The sequence below is a fragment of the Sapajus apella genome, unplaced genomic scaffold (assembly GCF_009761245.1).
Source record: "Sapajus apella isolate SASKATOON/1434 unplaced genomic scaffold, GSC_monkey_1.0 scaffold92, whole genome shotgun sequence".
Classification (NCBI taxonomy): Eukaryota; Metazoa; Chordata; class Mammalia; order Primates; family Cebidae; genus Sapajus; species Sapajus apella.
Genome location: NW_022437032.1, coordinates 7,623,984 through 7,631,105, shown reverse-complemented (window position 1 = coordinate 7,631,105; position 7,122 = coordinate 7,623,984).

The window sequence follows — 7,122 nt, the reverse complement described above, 5'->3', positions numbered from 1 at the left end:
AAACTTGTGATTCCTTGTCCATGTGGCATTGACCGGTTTTGTATGTAACAGATGGCAGCAGTTTTTAAGTTTTCTTTAGAAAAATAGGAATCCTACACATTTGCCATTGTTTCCTGTCTAATGCATGGGCTGAAACCACTGGGATCAGCTTCCTCCTTGAAGACAAAAAGCAGAGGGAAGAGAACAACATAGGGTCAGAATGCATGGCGAATCTTTCGGAAGCTGGCATCTGACTGTTACGGAGCTTCCCCAGAGCTGCTGGAAAACACCCCTCTGGGTTTTTTTGTTTTGTTTTGGTTTCACAGCCAGATGTTTCGTGGACTGGTCGAATCTCAGCATTTCGACAAATATCTATTAAGAGCTCAAATGTGAGTCAGACCCTGTTCAAATCACTGTAGGCAAAGCAATGAGCAAAAGAAAAATCCTGCCCTGGTGGGGCTTATATTCAATTAACCAACAAACAAATAAAGGTATCATTGAAACAAAAATGAATGAATGAATGAATTGCTAGTCTTCATGCAGATTCCTTTCCATCCCTCGAGACCTGGCTTAACTCTGCTTTCTCCTGACAGCCCTCCCAGCTCCAGAACATCTGGACGCTCTGTCCTCTGCCTCCCACGGCACACGACACGTGGCCCTGCAGCGAGCCAGCAGCAGCTCAGGAGATGTTCAGTGAATAAAAATAGATGAATGAGCATGTGCTTATGTGCAGAAAACATAACCATGGATGTGCTCGTGTTTATATGCATCGGATGACTTTGTGTGTGTGTGTGTGTGTGTGTGTGTGCACGTGTGCTAATGGAGGCCAGGTATGTGGGTGTGTGTTTGGGTTCAGTGAATTGTATTTTGTGGATTGGAATGAGGTTGTATTCAGCAGGGGCAAGGATATATTATATAGTATCTGAGCAGGAGGTTTCGTGCGTCACACAAGATTGTGTGCATTTGTCATATGTGTACACACATGCATGAGTGTGTGTTTTATAAGTGCATGTGTATGTGTGGAAGACAGTATGTGGGAGTGTGTGTTTGCAAGTGCATGTATATGAGTGTAGGTAAGAGAGTGAGTATATTTGTGTGCGTGTTTGCAAGTTTGTGTGTTTGAATGTGTGTGGTAGACACAGACACGTGCCTAACAATTCCTGCCTGACTTGCAAGTGTAGATCACAGTCCGCACGGACTTCCTGGTGATCCAGGAGTGAAGAGCAGGGATGGATTTCTGTCCAGAATTCAGGAGGAGAGAAGAGGAGAATGGAAGCTGGTAAAGATGCTCAGGAGCTTTCAACCTGTCTTCTGCATCCCCTGTACCATCAAGAAGGGAAGCCAAGGGTCAGGCCTACGTGCCATCACCTGTATATGCCATGAGTGCACCCAAGGCTGCTCAGGCTTGGTCACTTCCACATTCCCTCTAAACCCCCTTCTCTGTGAAGACAGAGACTGTGGAGCATCTGCTCTTGAAGTGGTCATAAGGGTCTCTCTGTCATCCAGGCTGGAGAGCAGTGGCTCAATCATGGCTCACCGCAGCCTCGACCTTCTAGGCTCAGACTCCTCAGCAGCTGGAACTACAGGCATGAGCCATCATTCCTGGTCAATTTTTGTATTTTTTGTAGAGACGGGGTTTCTCATGTTGCCCAGGCTGATCTCAAACTCTTGGGCTCAAGCGATTCACCCACTTTGGCCTTCCGAAGTCTTGGGATTACAGACATGAGCCACCGTGCCCGGTCAGCTTCCTGGTTTTCATGATATCAACACCTGCCTCTAGGTTTTCCTAGATTTTTCAAAATGAGTACATACTCTACTTAAGCAGAGCTATTTATCATAGAAATCACACACTCACTGGTCATATTTTGACATTTAAAACCAGTGCCATATATAGAAGATACTAATAAAAGGAAACGCAGCGTAAGCAGCATCACAGTGGCTTGCAGGCTCTAAGCCTGAGGCCTGCTCCATCCACAGGAGGATAGGCAAGTGATGGAGAAGCATTCAAGGCTGCTTTCGATGGGCGGAGACTCTGGCCAGGCGAAAACAGAGATCGAAAGAGATTTGCACCTGTGAATCCATGTCATTGCGTGTAATATATTAACTTGCCACCGAAACACCTTGCATTTGTCTGAAAGCCCCCTGCTTTCTGAATGGCTCACAAGTCCTGCACTGTGGGAAACACAGATCCTCCCAAGCAGCTGGGCACCATGGCTGGGAGATCAGCCCTGAGCCACGTGAGCCCATGTGCTCTCATCTGGCTCAAGTCAGTTTCTTTATCTGTGACATGGGAGGAAATATCAGACTGATTTCCCTAAGTTCCCTGCAGCTCTGACCTCCTGGGAATTCTAACACAACATGTCCCTGTGATTTTCCAGAATTTTTAAGAACATCAGGAGACCACCAGTAAAGACAATCTGGGGTTCCTTTATTGAGCACCACCTGTGCCCAGAGCATGGCATAGCATAAATGAGGCGGGTTAGATGACAGGGTCATAGTCTCCCTTAAAGGAGGGCAAACTTGCTAAAGAGATGGACAGAGCACACCTCCCAATGGTGCGCAAACTGCATCCTGGGCTCGTGGTTAGAACGTCCCGCAGCCAGGAGGTAGAGGAGCAGAAGGGAAAATCCCCAAATTCACACAAGTGTAGAAACCCATGATAAATGTCCTTGGGCTGACCTGTGCTTATTATAACAGTAAAAAACCCCTGGGTGGAGATTTACAATGCTAATGAGACACGTATGTACTAGCATGCACAGCCACAGCCTAAGCACCGCCAGAAAACCACCCAGAACATGCTCAGCAGCAGAGCCCCTTCCCGGCCCCTTCCCACCTGTGAATTCTCATGGAAGACTCCCAAAAAGGGGGTTTCTGCAGCGTCCGTTGGTGCAGCCTCACCAGCCTCACCCTTGCTCAGTCTGCTCTGATCACCTGGCAGAGCACCCTTCCGCTCTGCAATCCACTCCCTTGCTTGCTTTTACTTTGGACTTGCTCTCAAATTCTTTTGTGTTGTGGAGTCAAGAACCTGAACCTGCCCACGGGAAACATAAAGAGACAAAGGGCAGGTTCTCCCTCCCGTGAAGGAGGCAGCCGTCAACAGGGAGCACTTTCTGGGATTTCGAGAAGGTCTCTGCAACACAGCGATGCTCACCCCTGCCCACCCATGCCAGGAGGACCCCATGATGGCTAAACTCTCACTGAAGGCAGGGGCTTGATGCTGACCCACAGCAAACAAGCTTCATTTGTTTAATACGTTCAGTATCTGTCTCTCCACCTGCCTCCACCCCCAGCTTCCCTACACAAGCACACATATGTGCACACACACACTCACACACGCACACTCAGTCTCACACCCACCCACCCTCTCTCTTTCTCGCACACACACCCTCACACTCACACCCAGACAATCATACACACACACACACACACACACACACACACACACACACACACGCTCCACGAGGGCAGGACGTTGCTCATTGTAGTAATTAAGGCATCCCCATTGATTGATCAATAACCACTGGACTCACTCATCCCACAAATAATTATCGAGCACCTGCTGTGTGCCAGGCCAGGCGTTTAGAGTTGAAAGAGGCAAGTACAGCCCTTCTTCACGTGAAGTCTGCATTGCGGTTAAGGGGCAGTTAAGCCCAGAAGCCAGTAAACACATAATTCCAGGCAATCATAGGTGCTATGAAAAACATAATGCAGACCGGGCACGGTGGCTCACGCCTGTAATCCCAGCACTTTGGGAGGCCGAGGCGGGCAGGTCACCAGATCAAGAGATCGAGACCATCCTAGCCAACATGGTGAAGCCCCATCTCTACTAAACATACAAAAAAATTAGCCGGGCATGGTGGCATGCACCTGTGGTCCCAGCTACTCAGGAGGCTGAGGCAGAAGAATCGCTTGAACCCAGGAGTCAGAAGTTGCAGTGAGCCAAGATTGCGCCACTGAACTCCAGCCTGGTGACAGAGCAAGACTTCGTCTCAAAAAAAATAAAATAAAATATATAAATAACTCATCACACTTCTGACTTAGGGCACTAGCCTCCTTGTTTTCCTCTCTTTTTCACACTGCCTAAGCCTGATCCCCTGAACACACAGAAGTTTAGTTTTGCCTGATTTTGAAACTTTGTGTCTGGGTTCTTTTGCTCAGTGGCATGTTGGATGCAGTCGTTCTTCCTTGCACTGCTGATGTTTTGCTTTAGGGTGAGCCCACCATGAGATGCTTACCCATTCTGTGGCTGACAGCGGCGGGGGTCATCAGCAGGGTACAGGGGCTGTTCCGCATTCTGGTTTGGTGACAACTTGGACATATGTCCCACTGCTCATGTGAAATGCATTTCTGCTGGGGATGTACCGTATATGCAATTGAGGGCCAGAGGGTCTTCACATCTTCATCTCCATTAGACAATGCCAAACTTCCCAAAGGTTCTGGTTGCTCCGTGTCCTTGCTGGCACTTGGCACTGTGGGAGCACGATGCTCCTGCTTGGTTGCCTGCCCCTGGCCAGAGGCTGGCCCCTTATCACAGGAGACCAGTGCACAGCAAGAGCCTCCAAAGCAGTATGGGGACCATTCGCACCTGGACATGACTTCTATCTGTCCTGCGGGCAAGAACTCAAGATGGCAAAGGGAAGCAGACCCAGAGCTCATGTCCCAGCTGCCCTTCTTGGCAGCTCTATTATCTCAGGTGATGTCAGTAGCCTCCTGAGCTTTGCGTCACTGGGTGTTGAATGTGGATAATAACGTGGACGTCACTGGGCTATTGTGAGCAAAGCATTTAGATGTGGCAGACCCACCGTGAGTGCTCAATAGCTGACAGCCAGAACTGAAACCATCCAGGGCTCCCTCCCCCAGGTCCCCATCACTCAGTGAGGATGAAGTTGAATTTTGGGGATGGAGTATAAGACAGAAATGGCAGAAGAGCAACATTGCCCATTGAGTTTGGTATATGTGGGCACATCATTTCTGGTGAGTCTGACACAGCATTTCCCTCCAGCGTTGAGACTCGGCATCCATTTTTTTCTAGTTGAGTCCCAGATGAAGGAGTTGGCTGTCTTTAGGGGCCAGTCATATGGTAGGAAAAATTGTCTGTCTTTAAAGAGCACAATTGCATATGCCTGGGTGAGACATTCAGACTGGAGCAGAGCAGGGAAGAGAACAGAATGGGAGGCCTGGTGGGGTCTCCCACACCATGCTTGTGTGGGGCCCAGCACTTGGAGACTGGCTGAGATGGTCAGCGCTGTGTACATACAGATGAAATTGCCTAGGATTAAAGTGCAGCTGAGGACTTCATTGTCTTCAAGAAAAAAACAGGGAGTCCAGGAAACAGCATTAGATAATATTGTAGCCCACCCAGAACTGGGCCTTTTAAAATTCATTTTCAACCTTCTGATTGTATCAAAGAGAAAGTGTCAAGTTCCTTATAGGGAGTCCTTAACCACTAATGAGTGCTAATCTCTCTCTCTTTCATTTTATTTTATTTTGAGATAGGATCTCGCTGTGTCACACAGGTTGAAGTAATGGCATGATCTCAGCTCACTGCAGCCTGGAAATCCCAGGCTCAAGCAAACCTCTTACCTCAGCCTTCCAAGCAGCTGGAACTGCAGGCTTGTGCCACCACACTTCACTAATTTATGTTTCGTAGAGATGGGGTTTTGCTATGTTGCTCAGGCTGGTCTCAAACTTTTGGCCTCAAGCAATCCTTCTGCTTTGGCCTCCGAAGGTGCCCAGCCACATTGGCTCTTTCCTCTGGCCAGCACTGGTGAGGTGGTAGCTGAGTATCCTACCTGGGGCACGAGCCTCTGCAGCTACTCTAAAGGTGAAATCTTACAGAGTCAAAGTCAGCCCTGAAAACCCTGAAAACCCGTAGGACAGTGCCCATGACTTTGTATATTTACCCAGTGTGGTCATTGCATGTGCACCTGCATGGCAGACGCAGGAGTACTCCGCGTCTAACAGAGTATATGCGCCAAGCCACGTGACGCTGCTTCTTAATAACATCTCTATTGCCAAATAACCCATGCACCATAAAATCCATCCTTTTAAAAACAATTCCCTCTTCTGCCTCAGGATGCATGCCTTGTGCATGGGCCTTAGAGGTTTTAGTAGAAGCAGAGGGTGGTGAGACCATGGCCATGATCTGATTCCAGAATGCTTTCATCATTCCCCAGATAAGCCCCACACCCTTTAGCTGTCACGGCTCTTCACGCTTCACAATCACTAATAAACTTCTGTCTCTAGGGATGTGCTTAATCTGGACGCTTCCTATAAATAGACTTAAACAAACATACAAAGTGTGGCCTCTTTTTTTTTATTTTTTAGAAATAGGTCTCATTCTGTTGTTCAGACTGGAGTACGGTGGCGTAATCATAGCTCACTGCAACCTCAAACTCCTGGGCTCAAGGCATCCTCCCACCTCAGCCACACCAGTAGCTAAGACTACAGGTGTGCACGACCACATCTGGCTAATTTTTTCAAAAGTTGTAGAGACAGGTTCTTACTATGTCAGCCAGGCTGGTCTCAAACTCCGGGGCTCAAACAATCCTTTCACCTTGGCTTCTCAAAGTGCTGAGATTACAGCTGTGAGCTACCGTGCCCAGCCTAGCCTTTTTTACTTAGCATAGTTTTAAGGTTTTTCCGTGCTGTAGTATGTATCAATATTTCATTCATTTTTATGTCCAAATACTATTGCATTGTACTAATGCATTGCATTCCACATTTTGTTCATCTGTTCATTAGGTGATGAAATATTTGAAGAAGAGAGAGAAGCAAAAAGAGACAGAGACAGAAAGATCGGACGCAGAGAGACAGAGACAGGCAGACACAGAGAAAGAGAGAGAGACAGAACCCCAGGGGATCCTGATATTGGAATTGGTAGGGACAAGAGCATGTCTGGGGTAGCACAGCAGCCAAATGGAAACCTGGGTCAAGCACCAGGCTTCTTGCCCTCACTTGCTGTGTGGTTCCAGACCCACCTCTTGCCCTCTCTGAGTATCAATTTGCTGATAGAGAAGAATGCTGTGGATGCCCCAAAGCATATCTAAGCTCCCTCTCTTTGACTTTCTACCTTCCTGGCAATGCTGTGCTGAGGGGTGACAGAGGAAAGCTTATCAGCGATTGCCACCTGGCTGGAAGTTC